The sequence below is a fragment of the Polyodon spathula genome, unplaced genomic scaffold, assembly GCF_017654505.1.
Source record: "Polyodon spathula isolate WHYD16114869_AA unplaced genomic scaffold, ASM1765450v1 scaffolds_2970, whole genome shotgun sequence".
NCBI lineage: Eukaryota > Metazoa > Chordata > Actinopteri > Acipenseriformes > Polyodontidae > Polyodon > Polyodon spathula.
Window position 1 is genome coordinate 10,148 of NW_024474435.1, and position 14,853 is coordinate 25,000.

Sequence of the window (14,853 nt, forward strand, 5' to 3'; positions counted from 1 at the left end):
ACAACAAGCAGACGGGAACTCGTCGCTCCTGTAAGCTGTCAATCATCACAACTTTCCCAGTTAAGGTGTTATACACACTTTCTTTCTTCTGCATTACACACACATTAAACACGATAATACAACTATTTACAAATAGTTTTGGAGGAGTAACACAACCCCGGTGTTCAATCCATTACAATACTTATGTGCTCTTACTGGACTTTACTCATGTGAGCGAATGTTTTTACTGTAAGTTAACTGCTCCCGGTCGAACTCGCTCTTAAATGTAATTATTTACTGGATTGTTTATTTTGTTCAGTAATACTGTGTAACATTTTTAAGTCGCCCTGCTAAGTAGATAAATAAAATAATCAAAACACTGATATTCTGTAATGTGATATATATATATATATATATATATATATATATATTATATATATATATATATATACAATACACACACACACACACACACACACACACACACACACACACACACACACACACGCTTTGTAAATTGAGACTTTTCTAATAATACATGTTTTTCGTTAAAGTCTATTTAATAACGCAGCTGTGGTTTTGGTATTGCTAGATGGACATGAAAAGTTCACTTTGATTCGACGTCTGTCATCAATGACGAGCACAGCAGGATCCTTCTGCTACTCTGTTGATGCTCACTATTTTCCTGGGCTGGATCAGATCATAGTTTTCGGCAATGTCGGACAGAGTTCGACAATGGACCGGAAAGGGATATTCGCGATGTCGGACCAGGTTGACATAGGACCGCAAAAGGTGAATGGTTTTATACTGTCTTGTCAGATTTCTATTGAATTTTTAAGCATTGAATTCCCAGTTTACATAAAGACAGCAGTCCTGATTCAACCACTGGGCAGTCCGAGCCCTTCATGACTGTGATATTTCTGCTAGCTTGTTTTTCTTGTGTTGGCAGAGTAGTTTTTCTAAAAGAAAAACTGAGGCAATACGTCGTTATATACTCACAATCAGCGAAATACTGGACATACTGAATTATAAGCACGTTGCTGGACACATTCAAATTGAAACACTTTAAAAAGTGGAAGAGAAACATTAAGACCTGATGCCAATGTAATATGAACACGCAACCTTCTCTGGAGTCAGATGTGCTACCGTTGTGCCACGAGGTCCTGGCATGAAAAAATGAATGATTTTTCTTACACACGCACCAATTTTTTCTCAATGAAATAACAAAGAGATGGATTGAAGCCAACCCAAAAAGTAAGATTATTTATTTCAATATATACTAAATATTTTTACATCTATACAAGATGCATGGATTTTACAACAGCAATTCCTATCTGACAAAGCACATAAGTAATTTTGTTGCAGTACTGTATAAAACGTGAACAGACTCAAGCATTGCCTCTAAGAAACATCTACAATTTGTATTTAAAAAGAGGACGCCCAACAGGGGGCTCAAACCCACGACCCTGAGATTAAAAGTCTCATGCTCTACCGACTGAGCTAGCCAGGCTGACTAGTAGAAGTTTCTTTTACTCTAACCAACTGAGCTATGAACTTGTTGTCATCTGACAAAATACTGTAAGTGACGACGACAGTACCCAAAGATTCCAAATCTAATCCACTGGATGTCGCCAGAAACACCTTTGATAACACAAAGTCAAATGACACCAGCCCTTAGAATGTTATTCCAGATTCGTTGTCACTTAAAAACAACTGCAGCCTCCCTGCCTCAATAATAATAATAATAATAATAATAATAATAATAATAATAATAATAATAATAATAATAATAATAAAATCGAATTGCATTAAAATGAATGGTCTCATCTGGAACGATTGTATCTGCAGTTATACAGTAAACATGGCCTTGTTTTTTTCTGGCAATCTCCTGTTTGTGAGAGAAGCAGTAGTCTGTGTCAAATAGTCGCACAGTGCTTTCCACGATTTAACATGCATTTAAAAAGAGACAGAGTATTAGAATTGGCAATCGAAACTGGTGAGAAAACTGCCTGTGATCAAACTGAGGAGAAAGGTTTTATACTTTGCATGATATATTTGGGAGAAAAGAAAATGGATCATTTCTGATTTGCAGGCCTATGAAGTTGTCAGAAGTGTGTTCGATTCTCTGCTTTAAAAGTAAATAAAAGAAAACAATGTTGATTTGCTTTTATAATGTTCATTATTTGAAACGTGGGCATAAAAACAATTGTGGTGGTCATGAATCGTCTCGGGTCAATAACATGGAAAGCAGCTATGCTCACCAGTATACCACCAACGGGTGAAAACTGGTAGTATTGAGTGACACCGAAGATGGATTCTCTCAGTGCTTCTCTGCTGAATGCGCAATGGCACAAAGGGGATTTGCTCATCTAATGACGTGGCAGAATGCAATAGTGTATTGGGTTAATGTACCAACAAAAATAAACATGTAAAACATGCATTTATTTGTGAATAAACTCTCCTGCACATACAAAGGGACCAGGGATCTTAGATCGTCAATCTAACAATCGGCCAAAACCCAGAGAGACTTTGTCTTGACCATGGATTAATAAAATATCCCACTGGGGGTCAAACGGAAGGCTTTCTGCATGTAAAGCAGACATGATAACCACTACACTATGGAACCTAGACGAAACTGTGGCGGTGCTCCTACATTATTGTCTACATGCAACATCTCAGATAATTACAACATCATGAGTCACACCCTTCGACATTGTCTTTTTAAGAACTAAACCTGCCAGCCCAAACACAGGCTAACACTGATTATTACTCTTTTATAGAGGATTACTGAAAATATTCCTAGTGTTAATAAAGTGAGAACATTGATTTCAAATAGGAGACATTCCATAAAGGAAACTAACTGTAATGTGATAATTGCTGTAAGATGTGTATCCATTAATTGCAAAGCCTCGTTAGCACTCAGTTTACCATTTAATTTGCATGTAAATCAGATGAAAATATATTTCTTAACACAGATTGCATTATTGTTTATGTAAATAGATTACTTGCTGAAGACACTGAAAAATACTTTGAATCGAAACCTATGTTATTTATATTTATTCTCAAATAACTAAACTTCCATTGCTAAAAGAAAGACCTCCCTTTGTGCTTCTCTGAAGACATGCAATGGAGGGCGCACTGGAGTTTTTCAGTCTGGGGAATATTACAAATTAGCAGACTGTACTTTAAAATACACATGTAGGGCGGGCGTTTGTTTACAAAAAATTGCCACACTTTGTATTTTTCTCCTTAATGCAATGGTAATAAATACGTACATACATTAAAACTATTTGAAGAATGCGGGCATCGATCCCTCTATGAGTGTTCAATTGTCCTACAGAGTTTTATTTTATTGGCAATGTAGTCTGTCATTTGCAAATGTAAAAACTAAATTAATTAACTAAATAGCTAAATAGTAATGATTGAATTAATTATGAAACACATTAAATGCAAGACTTTTTCTTTTCTTTTTTTGCCTGTTTTACTTCTGACACTTTTGTAAATTATCCAAAAAACTGATATTTTTTGTAAATGCATTTTTCTAAATGATTCTTACCCTGAGTGCAGATGACAAGTGCCCAGATGAAGATGCTGATAAAAGTCATTGTTGTTGTGGATTCTGTTGCCATGAAGGGCAGCTCTCAATCATGAAGTGTTAAACTCACACGTGCTGCCAATGCAAAGTGTCTTTTCTATGCAAATCGTCTTCCTTGGCACAGCAGCCACTTCTAGCCAAGCAGTGCTCTTAAGGTTAAACAAGAATTTCTCTGGCAAGCAAAAATAATAAAATAGCTTCTAGTTTTCTTTGTGTTGAGTTTATACAAACATGTCACATGGTTTGAATTATCATTGTTATGCTGATGAACCCAAATCTATATTCATTCTAAACCCAACATTGCTGCTGCTGCCTCTGCTCTTACAGCTTGTATCTCTGATATAAGAAACTGGATGGCACATCATTTTGTACACCTGAACTGTGAGGTAATGCTGCTAGGCACTTCTTGCCAGCTTGGTAAAACTAATGCCTTAAAGCTGTCTGTTGATGGAACCATGCTTGAGTTTACTTCAAAAATGAAAACTCTGGGAGTGATGTTTGATCCTGGGTTAACTTTTGAACCGCATGTACTGAACACTGTCAAGGTTTCTTTTTTCCACCTCAGAAATATAGCTAGGCTGCGACCTATGCTTTCGCAATCTGCGGCTGAAAAACTAGTCCATACGTTTGTGTTCTCCAGGATTGACTACTGTAATGCCATGTTTGCTGGTGTCTCAAATTGCATCTTTGCCAGACTGCAATATGTTCAGAACACTGCAGCCAGAATTGTGTCCAGGTCTTGCACCAGAGATCACATCACTCCTGTTCTAGAGGCCCTGCATTGGCTGCCTGTTCAGTTCCGAGTCTATTTTAAAATTCTACTGCTTACCTATAAGGCTCTTCATGGGCTGGCCCCTCTTTATTGATCTGATCTTTTATCATTTTATACTCCCACCCGCAACCTCCGCTCACATGATCTTAGATTGCTGAGTGTCCCTCGTGCTCGCCTACGCTCTATGGGCGACAGGGCGTTTAGTTGCTATGCCCCTAAATTGTGGAACTCTCTTCCTATCGAGATTAGGGACTCTGCTACTTTGACTGCTTTTAAATCGAGTCTTAAGACTTACTTTTTTAGAAAGGCTTTCTTATGATTCTGTATTTCTGTGTTTGGTTTCTGTGTTTTGAAGATTTGTTGTATTTTCTTTTGTTAAGCGCTCTGAGACTAATGCATTTAAGGGCGCTATACAAAATAAAGTTTATGATTATTAATGTGTATTTTGAAAGATGTTGGTTTATTTTGCAAAACTGTGCTGTACTTCATTTTGGAGCGATGCATAGACAATCCAACAGACATTTCACTCGAGCCAGTTTAGTTTCTCTACACGCATTCCAACCTGACTGGGAATCGAACCGAGACCGGGGAGGAATTAACTAAATAGCAAATGATTCGGCTAGAGGTGTGTTTAGAATTTCTTCAAAAAGTAGTATCAGCTCGTTGATTCAGTCGCTTTTAAAATTCCACCCTGTGTTCTGTGGGTCGAGCTTGCTTGACGAGGCAGGCAATGCGCATGCCTAAACTTACTTTTCTATCACACGAGAAACTGGAAGAAGGGTACACATTCTGAGTGCGTATCTCAATGGTAGAAACACATAAAGAAACCATCAAAGTAGGCCTACAAGTGTTCAGTTGTTTGTTTAAATCAGTAAGCAAATTTCAAATGGATCATTGGTACTGTTAAAACAATTTAGGAACACTTTAATTAGGGCTTGACTAATATAAGAATATAGTCTCATGGTAAGCACTCCGCTGGTCTAGACTGAGCTTAAATAAAGGCATTACATCTGAAAAGAACTCCCACTTACAAGGAAAGTGTCAAACTTTGTATGCGTCCTCATAACGTGTTAGGAAATGTAAACAGCAGGTGAAGTCGATCCTGCTATAGCATGTTAGATGAGGGCGCTTCACATTTGAGCTCCTTCCAGTAATAGATCGTTTACTGTTCTCAATGGTCCGCACTCCAGCCTGAGACTCCGATCCAGTGGCTGACAGAGAGGTTTTTCAAAGTAAGATGTTATTTGGAATACTGAAACAATCTGAAGTTAAATAACATGTTTAGATTCAAAATATTTTTCAGTGACTTGAACAAGTAATCTGTTTACATAAACAATAATGCACTCTGTGTTAAGAAAGATATTTTGGTCTGATCTAAAATGCAAACTAAATTGTAAACTTGCATGCGTGACGAGATTTTGGGATCAATTGATACATTTCTTGATATGAATTAGCACATTGCTGCTAGTTTCCTTTAAAGAATGTCTGCTTTAAATAAGTATTTCAAATCCCTTTCTCACCTTATTAACTAGGAATATGTCCTAATCCTCTGTAGCGCGTTTCTTATAGTAAAATAGAACAAGGGGACAAAACCGCCTTTATTCTGCATTTACTGGTAAAAAGGGCAATAAGTGCACAATTTTTGAAAACAATGTAAAATGAACTTTATTCCTATTAAAATAAGTCAGAAGTGGGATTTGAACCCACGCCTCCATTCAGAGACCAGAACACCCAATTGTTTGGAAAGACAGAGTCCTTGAGTCTGGCGCCTTAGACCACTCGGCCATTCTGACAAGCTGTGGTTGATCTCCTAGAAAACCGTATGATTTGTTTCAGCACAGAACGGGGTTGTGTTGTATCAAGGCCCGATTGATTTTTATTACGCACGCACCAACTTTTGCTCAATGAATGATGTAATGACAACTGTAAAACTGTTAATGAAAGCTGATTAATTTCAACAAACAACATCTTTTTAATTAAAAAAATCTTGTAGCCTACTTCAATCGGAATATTAGCTTGCTGTATAAAAGTTTAAAAAAAATGTTCAAGTGGAGTGCTGACTAAAAAAATGTAACTGTATGTATATTGAGATTTATTTCTATTTATTTATGATCCACTAGACAACATATTAAACAAGAAGAACAGTAAAGCCTGAAGCACAATATTGCAGAGATGTGTATTATATACACTTTCAGCATGATTTACAAAAAGGGGCAAACTAATAATTAAATCAGAAAGTGATTTCAATGTTTTCAAATCACTTTATTTAGATGTGTTGAAGGTTCACTAAGTGTTTACACGACTCGTTTAATAGAAACCCATTGAAAGCCATAAACTCAGTGACCCATATCAGCTTTTGGAAATCACTGCGTGAGCTAGTTCTTATTTTGCCTCTTTTAAAAGGCGATCCAGTAGAACACAAAAGAAAGTAACACCGGGCCCCTGTTCCTCGTAGCTGGTTTAACTAATTCAGGCTAATCAGAGGTTAGCCAGATTCGAATAACACGATAATTGAAGTCAGACTATCTCCGTTCCTCGACAGCGAATGCAGGCTAAAAGTGTCTCGTTAACTCGATTCCGACTGAAGAAATTCGGGTAATTGCGCGTGCTCGTGCTCCTCAAAGGGAGAATCGCAGAGCACTGAAACAATGACCTTCACCAAAGATGACGTCGAAACAGAGAGCAACTTTTTTTTTTCATCCTGACTGAGCAAGAGCATATAATGGAAAGTTTTGAGGAACATAAAAGCATTATCACAACTAAATGCTACACTGCTGTTGCTGCCAGGCCCAGAGAGGAAGCAAAACAATTGCAAATAAGCTAAATGCGTAAGTTTTTTTCATTTTTTAATTTGTGGAGCACCGCACATGCGACAATGATGTCACATTATCTGTCACAGATCATCTGAGAATAACTGAGGTCAAGTCATGGATGATGTACAGTATTATCCAAAGTCTGACACCTACTGTCTAGCGCTGGCATTGTATAATTGTTATTAAAATGTAGGATTATTTGCATCAGTTGCTGAATTGCAGCTCATTTTTAATTTCATGTAAGTGATAACATCATAAGTATCTGTACATTAATGCTGTGAAAGGATTTCCTGATCGCAAAATCTGCCTCATTTGGTCCTGAGGGTGCCTTGATGGGGATGTGACTGCAGTCCACAGCACCAATGACGTTGGGGAACTCTGCATAATAACATAGCCTACTTAATAAACGATAACGATGGGATTACCTGTTCATTAAATTGCATATAACCTAGTAGATTACCTGCGACTGCATAGAAGCCCTCTTTGATGGCGTTTCCCTTGTATGTCCCGGAAAGGTGATGAACATAAAGAAATTTCTTTAGGGCCAGGTATACGCTTCGGACTGCACGGCATGCAGGGGCTTTGCTGATATTTTCAGTATTGCCAACTCAGTATAGGAATGCGCCACTAGCATAAATGGCAGCCCTATGCATAGTTTATGTTACTGTCAACGCACGGCTATGCCAGGTGGTATAGGAAATGTACTGCTCAAGCAGATTTATTAGGTAAATGATACCTTGCCGATCGAATCTATAGCGCTCAAATACAAAACATCCTCATGCTACTTCTCGCATGATAAGCGAGCGCTCAACCATTTGAGCTAATTCCCCTGCAAGTGTGTTATTTATCATGATATATTTGGGAGAAAAAAAAAACGGATCCTCATTTGCAATGTTTCCAAAGTTCAGCCCCGCCACTGTCGTGTTGCTGGTTAAAACGATAACTTCATTTTTTTTTCTTCTCAAGTTCAACTCACAAGTGTAGCAGAGTGGCGCAGCGGAAGTGTGCTGGGCCCATAACCCAGAGGTCGATGGATGGAGTTCATCCTCTACAAGCTTGTTTTTCTTGTGCTGGCAGAGTAGTTTTCCTAAAAGATTAACTGAGGAAACACATTGTATTATATTCACAATCAAGGAAATACTGGACATGCTGAAATATAAGCACGTTGCTGGACTCATTCAAATCGAAACACGTTAAAAAGTAACTGAAGGGGCAATTGGTTGGAACAAATAGACTGAATAATTTTTGATTTCACTCTGTGTTAACATTCTGTGTTAAGAAAGATTTAAAATGCAAACTAAATTGTAAACTTGCATGCGTGACGAGATTTTGGGATCAATTGATACATTTCTTGATATGAATTAGCACATTGCTGCTAGTTTCCTTTAAAGAATGTCTGCTTTAAATAAGTATTTCAAATCCCTTTCTCGCCTTATTAACTAGGAATATGTCCTAATCCTCTGTAGCGCGTTTCTTTCTTTTTAATGTCTGCCGGTCCATTAAAGATGAGGCCCTGCTTCATGCTGGCTGAGCTAGTAGTCTGCGCACACAAGGGGACAAAACCGCCTTTCTCATCGCTCTGCATTTACTGGTTGCTGTTAACTTAAAGGGCAATTGGTAGGAACAAATGGACTGCACAATTTTTGATTTCCTTGAAACTATATAGTAAAATGAACACATTTATTCTTATTAAAATAAGTATAATGAAACTGTCAGAAGTGGGATTTGAACCCACACCTCCATTCAGAGACCAGAACACCCAATTCTTTGGAAAGACAGAGTCCTTGAGTCTGGCGCCTTAGACCACTCGGCCATTCTGACAAGCTGTGGTTGATCTCCTAGAAAACCGTATGATTTGTTTCAGCACAGAACGGGGTTGTGTTGTATCAAGGCCCGATTGATTTTTATTACGCACGCACCAACTTTTGCTCAATGAATGATGTAATGACAACTGGAAAACTGTTAATGAAAGCTGATTCATTTCAACAAACAACAACTTTTTAATTAAAAAAATCTTGTAGACTACTTCAATCGGAATATTAGCTTGCTGTATAAAAGTTTAAAAAAAATGTTCAAGTGGAGTGCTGACTAAAAAACTGTAACTGTATGTATATTGAGATTTATTTCTATTTATTTATGATCCACTAGACAACATATTAAACAAGAAGAACAGTAAAGCCTGAAGCACAATATTGCAGAGATGTGTATTATATACACTTTCAGCATGATTTACAAAAAGGGGCAAACTAATAATTAAATCAGAAAGTGATTTCAATGTTTCCAAATCACTTTATTTAGATGTGTTGAAGGTTCACTAAGTGTTTACACGACTCGTTTAATAGAAACCCATTGAAAGCCATAAACTCAGTGACCCATATCAGCTTTTGGAAATCACTGCGTGAGCTAGTTCTTATTTTGCCTCTTTTAAAAGGCGATCCAGTAGAACACAAAAGAAAGTAACACCGGGGCCCTGTTCCTCGTAGCTGGTTTAACTAATTCAGGCTAATCAGAGGTTAGCCAGATTCGAATAACACGATAATTGAAGTCAGACTATCTCCGTTCCTCGACAGCGAATGCAGGCTAAAAGTGTCTCGTTAACTCGATTCCGACTGAAGAAATTCGGGTAATTGCGCGTGCTCGTGCTCCTCAAAGGGAGAATCGCAGAGCACTGAAACAATGACCTTCACCAAAGATCACGTCGAAACAGAGAGCAACTTTTTTTTTTCATCCTGACTGAGCAAGAGCATATAATGGAAAGTTTTGAGGAACATAAAAGCATTATCACAACTAAATGCTACACTGCTGTTGCTGCCAGGCCCAGAGAGGAAGCAAAAAAATTGCAAATAAGCTAAATGCGTAAGTTTTTTCATTTTTTAATTTGTGGAGCACCGCACATGCGACAATGATGTCACATTATCTGTCACAGATCATCTGAGAATAACTGAGGTCAAGTCATGGATGATGTACAGTATTATCCAAAGTCTGACACCTACTGTCTAGCGCTGGCATTGTATAATTGTTATTAAAATGTAGGATTATTTGCATCAGTTGCTGAATTGCAGCTCATTTTTAATTTCATGTAAGTGATAACATCATAAGTATCTGTACATTAATGCTGTGAATGGATTTCCTGTTCACAAAATCTGCCTCATTTGGTCCTGAGGGTGCCTTGATGGGGATCTGACTGCAGTCCACAGCACCAATGACGTTGGGGAACTCTGCATAATAACATAGCCTACTTAATAAACGATAACGATGGAATTACCTGTTCATTAAATTGCATATAACCTAGTAGATTACCTGCGACTGCATAGAAGCCCTCTTTGATGGCGTTTCCCTTGTATGTCCCGGAAAGGTGATGAACATAAAGAAATTTCTTTAGGGCCAGGTATACGCTTCGGACTGCACGGCATGCAGGGGCTTTGCCGATATTTTCGGCATTGCCAACTCAGTATAGGAAAGCGCCACTAGCATAAATGGCAGCCCTATGCATAGTTTATGTTACTGTCAACGCACGGCTATGCCAGGTGGTATAGGCAATGTACTGCTCAAGTAGATTTATTAGGTAAATGATACCTTGCCGATCGAATCTATAGCGCTCAAATACAAAACATCCTCACGCCGCTTCTCGCGTGATAAGCGAGCGCTCAACCATTTGAGCTAATTTCCCTGCAAGTGTGTTATTTATCATGATATATTTGGGAGAAAAAAAAAAAAACGGATCCTCATTTGCAATGTTTCCAAAGTTCAGCCCCGCCACTGTCGTGTTGCTGGTTAAAACGATAACTTCATTTTTTTTTCTTCTCAAGTTCAACTCACAAGTGTAGCAGAGTGGCGCAGTGGAAGTGTGCTGGGCCCATAACCCAGAGGTCGATGGATGGAGTTCATCCTCTACAAGCTTGTTTTTCTTGTGCTGGCAGAGTAGTTTTCCTAAAAGATTAGCTGAGGAAACACATTGTATTATATTCACAATCAAGGAAATACTGGACATGCTGAAATATAAGCACGTTGCTGGACTCATTCAAATCGAAACTCGTTAAAAAGTAACTGAAGGGGCAATTGGTTGGAACAAATAGACTGAATAATTTTTGATTTCACTCTGTGTTAACATTCTGTGTTAAGAAAGATTTAAAATGCAAACTAAATTGTAAACTTGCATGCGTGACGAGATTTTGGGATCAATTGATACATTTCTTGATATGAATTAGCACATTGCTGCTAGTTTCCTTTAAAGAATGTCTGCTTTAAATAAGTATTTCAAATCCCTTTCTCACCTTATTAACTAGGAATATGTCCTAATCCTCTGTAGCGCGTTTCTATCTTTTTAATGTCTGCCGGTCCATTAAAGATGAGGCCCTGCTTCATGCTGGCCGAGCTAGTAGTCTGCGCACACAAGGGGACAAAACCACCTTTCTCATCGCTCTGCATTTACTGGTTGCTGCTAACTTAAAGGGCAATTGGTAGGAACAAATGGACTGCACAATTTTTGATTTCCTTGAAACAATCTTTTTATAGTAAAATGAACACATTTATTCTTATTAAAATAAGTATAATGAAACTGTCAGAAGTGGGATTTGAACCCACACCTCCATTCAGAGACCAGAACACCCAATTCTTTGGAAAGACAGAGTCCTTGAGTCTGGCGCCTTAGACCACTCGGCCATTCTGACAAGCTGTGGTTGCTTTGTTAGAAAACCGTATGATTTATTTCAGCACAGAACGGGGTTGTGTTGTATCAAGGCCTGATTGATTTTTATTACGCACGCACCAACTTTTGCTCAATGAATGATGCAATGACAACTGTAAAAAAAGTAAGGATGCACCAAATGCAAGATTTTAGGATTTGGTCAAATCCGAATCCATCTCGGAGGATTCGGCCGAATACCGAACCGAATCTACAAAAACCGTCAAGAAATGTGAAGTAGAGTCAAATACATTTGCATTATTCTGTAAATATATTTTTGAATGTATTCATAGTTGAAGTAAATGCTGCTTTTTTATCATAATGAAAACACATTAAACATGACCTCACTTCTGTAACTAAAAGAAAATAAAAATAAAGGTTCTCATAGCGGGAGTCGAACCCGGGTGAAAACCAAGAATCTTATCCATTAGACCATATGAGAAGCAGCGAAGTAAAAACAAACTTTTCACTGGCTTCTTGGACACTGTTGGTATTGCCTCCTCATTAATGTCGAACCTTTTATCTACTACTTTACCTTTAATTATAGAGATGCTCCTTGATTTAGTGGGCTTGAATTGCATTTGTGCCCATTCAATGTTATTGGTTAATTTGCCCAATAACTGATTAGTGCAGGCTGCTGTTGTTGTCATGTCATCCATGTATGCTTGAATTGGTGGTAGTCGCATTCCAGAAGCCAAGCACTCTCCTCCCACTACCCATTTTGATGCCCTAATAATTACTTCCATTGCCATGGTAAAAGCCAGTGGAGAAATGGTACATCCTGTCATTATTCCAACTTCTAGGCATTGCCATGTAGTGCTGAATTCTGAAGTTGAAAAACTAAATTGCAATCTCCAAAGTAAGCTTTCGCTAAATTTGTTATTGTCATCGGTACGCTGAAAAAATCAAATGCTGCCCAAAGAAGTTCATGTGGCACTGACCCATATGCATCAGCCAAATCCAGGAATGTCACATGGAGCGCCTTCCTCTCCTTTTGTGCTGATGAAGCAGTTCTTTAATAGGTAGGTTGACAATCTCTGAGCAATAATGCTGAAGAAAATCTTGCCTTCTACGTTTAATAGGGAAATAGGATGAAACTGACCGATGCTTGTAGAATCCTTTTCTTTTGGTATAAAAGCTCTTGGTACAACCTGTTTTTCCCATGCAACTTTCATCAGTTTCCACAGGATTCGTAGAACTCCAGAAGCACTCTTGTATACTCCGTTTGGAACTCCATTAGGCCCTGGAGAGGATGATGCCCTTGCTTTTTTCACAGCTTGCTCTACTTCTTTCCACTTAGGTGCACAATCCTCCATTTGGTATTCAGGTGGATTGATAGGTGGAATATCTGAAGGAATTGACATAGGCTCCTGCCTTTTTGAATCTGTATGTGTTTCCTCCAAATATCTCTCCAGCTCAAACTTTGATTGTAGTGTGCCATTTTTTCTCACTGGTGAATATCATCTTTACAAATTTGAATGGATCTTTATAAAAGTTAGTTCTTGCATGCTCTTTCTTTTTGTAGCTTTTCCATAGGCGCTCAGCTCTGCACAATGTTGGAAGCTTATCTTTTATGACCCTTTGCAACAGATGGAGTCCCTCCTTCTGACTTTGTTCTGCTTTTCTCCATTGCTTCCTCAACTGCCTCCTTTCTCTATCTACGCGTTCAATCTCCTGCTGCCGTCTAGACTTTCCAGGAATAGTTTGTACTTTGTCCTTCCTTTTTTCAATTCAAACAAACCTCTCACTTCCATATGCATAGATGATATTCCCAGATTTATCCAGCTTCTTTTCAACTGTGCCATTTCACCTTTCCAAAGTAAAACAGAGATCCGTGTTTACTGTGTCCCACGCAGTTTTCTCACAAGCTCTTGGCCATTTAACTCCAGGCTTGTGCCCGTTGAGGTTCTTTTCTCTCTTACGCTGGTTCGTCTGACTGTGTTCACAAGGATCATTGGGTTCATCACTAGCTGTATCCACGCATCCACATGACAGGGGTGCTGATATCCTGCAAACTGTGGTTTGCTTCCTGTCGCTGGATTTCATTCGACTGACTTGACTGACTTTGTAAAAAGTACTGATCAATGTGAGGCCCTTGTCCCTTCTCCCTCAAGCATTTCTTTCTCTCTTGATGAATCTTCAAACCCCTGACCATTGTCGCCTTGCTCCAGGCGCAGACACAAACTTGGAGTTCCATGTCTTTGCTAACTCCAGATCTGGAACTAGTCTTTTGTGAAGTACTCTCCATTCTCGTATCCGTTTCCGTTCCTAAGTAGTTTACCGTGTTATTCAACAATAAGTCATCTTCCGCCCCTGCTCTCGCAGACTCTAGGGGTATTTTTCTCTTTAATTTCCTAGAAGCCTTGGGCAGGTGTCTCCAGCATCCTGTTTACCTTTGAAAACATAGAGCTGGATACTGCCGACCAGGGTAGCTAACCCTTGCCAGCCCCAATGGGGTCTCTTTCCTCCTGTCAGCTGTCTCTCCATGCTGTCACGAGGTCTTTCCCTTGTTGTCAGCTGCACTATTCACAGCAGTCACTGGATGTATTCAGATCTTCGTGATTACCATTACATGAGAGTAGATGTTGAACTTCATGTTGATTTGAACTCGGCTCTTGTCAAAATAAGCACCAACTAAGATGTAGATTTGCAGTAAACTAACGTGATCCATCTGCATCTCTATCCATTTGCGTTGTTTTCCATCTGATGATGTAGATATCCTTGTGTCTGGTGTTGATGGCTGAAGTGTGATGCTGGCTCCAGGGATCGGCTCATTTTGCCTCCCCAGCGCATCAGCACACACAACGGCTGCAATGCTGGCTCCGGGGATCAACCCAGCGCGGTCTCCCCTGCGCATCAGCATGACAACCGTCTGGATTGAGCTAAATAGGGTACACCTCTGGGGTCTTCAAGTGGGCACCTTCCATCCTCTGTTTCGTTGATTAGCCCACGACACCTCAAGAGGGCTCAACAGTGATTCTGGCGTCCCAGCATCACCCCCCTCCATCCT

At 39.1% G+C, this 14,853-nt stretch overlaps 4 non-coding genes across 4 annotated transcripts; all 4 read right to left on the bottom strand.

The window, feature by feature from the left end:
- Positions 1-1,416: 1,416 nt before the first annotated feature.
- On the bottom strand, positions 1,417-1,489 carry trnak-uuu. The gene has a single exon. It is a non-coding gene; the product is annotated as a tRNA-Lys (tRNA).
- Positions 1,490-6,028: 4,539 nt separating this feature from the next.
- Positions 6,029-6,139, bottom strand: trnal-caa. Its single transcript has 2 exons — positions 6,102-6,139; positions 6,029-6,074 (listed from the first exon to the last, which is right to left on the bottom strand). It is a non-coding gene; the product is annotated as a tRNA-Leu (tRNA).
- Positions 6,140-8,869: 2,730 nt separating this feature from the next.
- Positions 8,870-8,980, bottom strand: trnal-caa. Its single transcript has 2 exons — positions 8,943-8,980; positions 8,870-8,915 (listed from the first exon to the last, which is right to left on the bottom strand). It is a non-coding gene; the product is annotated as a tRNA-Leu (tRNA).
- A 2,738-nt stretch (positions 8,981-11,718) lies between these two features.
- On the bottom strand, positions 11,719-11,829 carry trnal-caa. The gene is made up of 2 exons: positions 11,792-11,829; positions 11,719-11,764 (listed from the first exon to the last, which is right to left on the bottom strand). It is a non-coding gene; the product is annotated as a tRNA-Leu (tRNA).
- Positions 11,830-14,853: the final 3,024 nt, after the last annotated feature.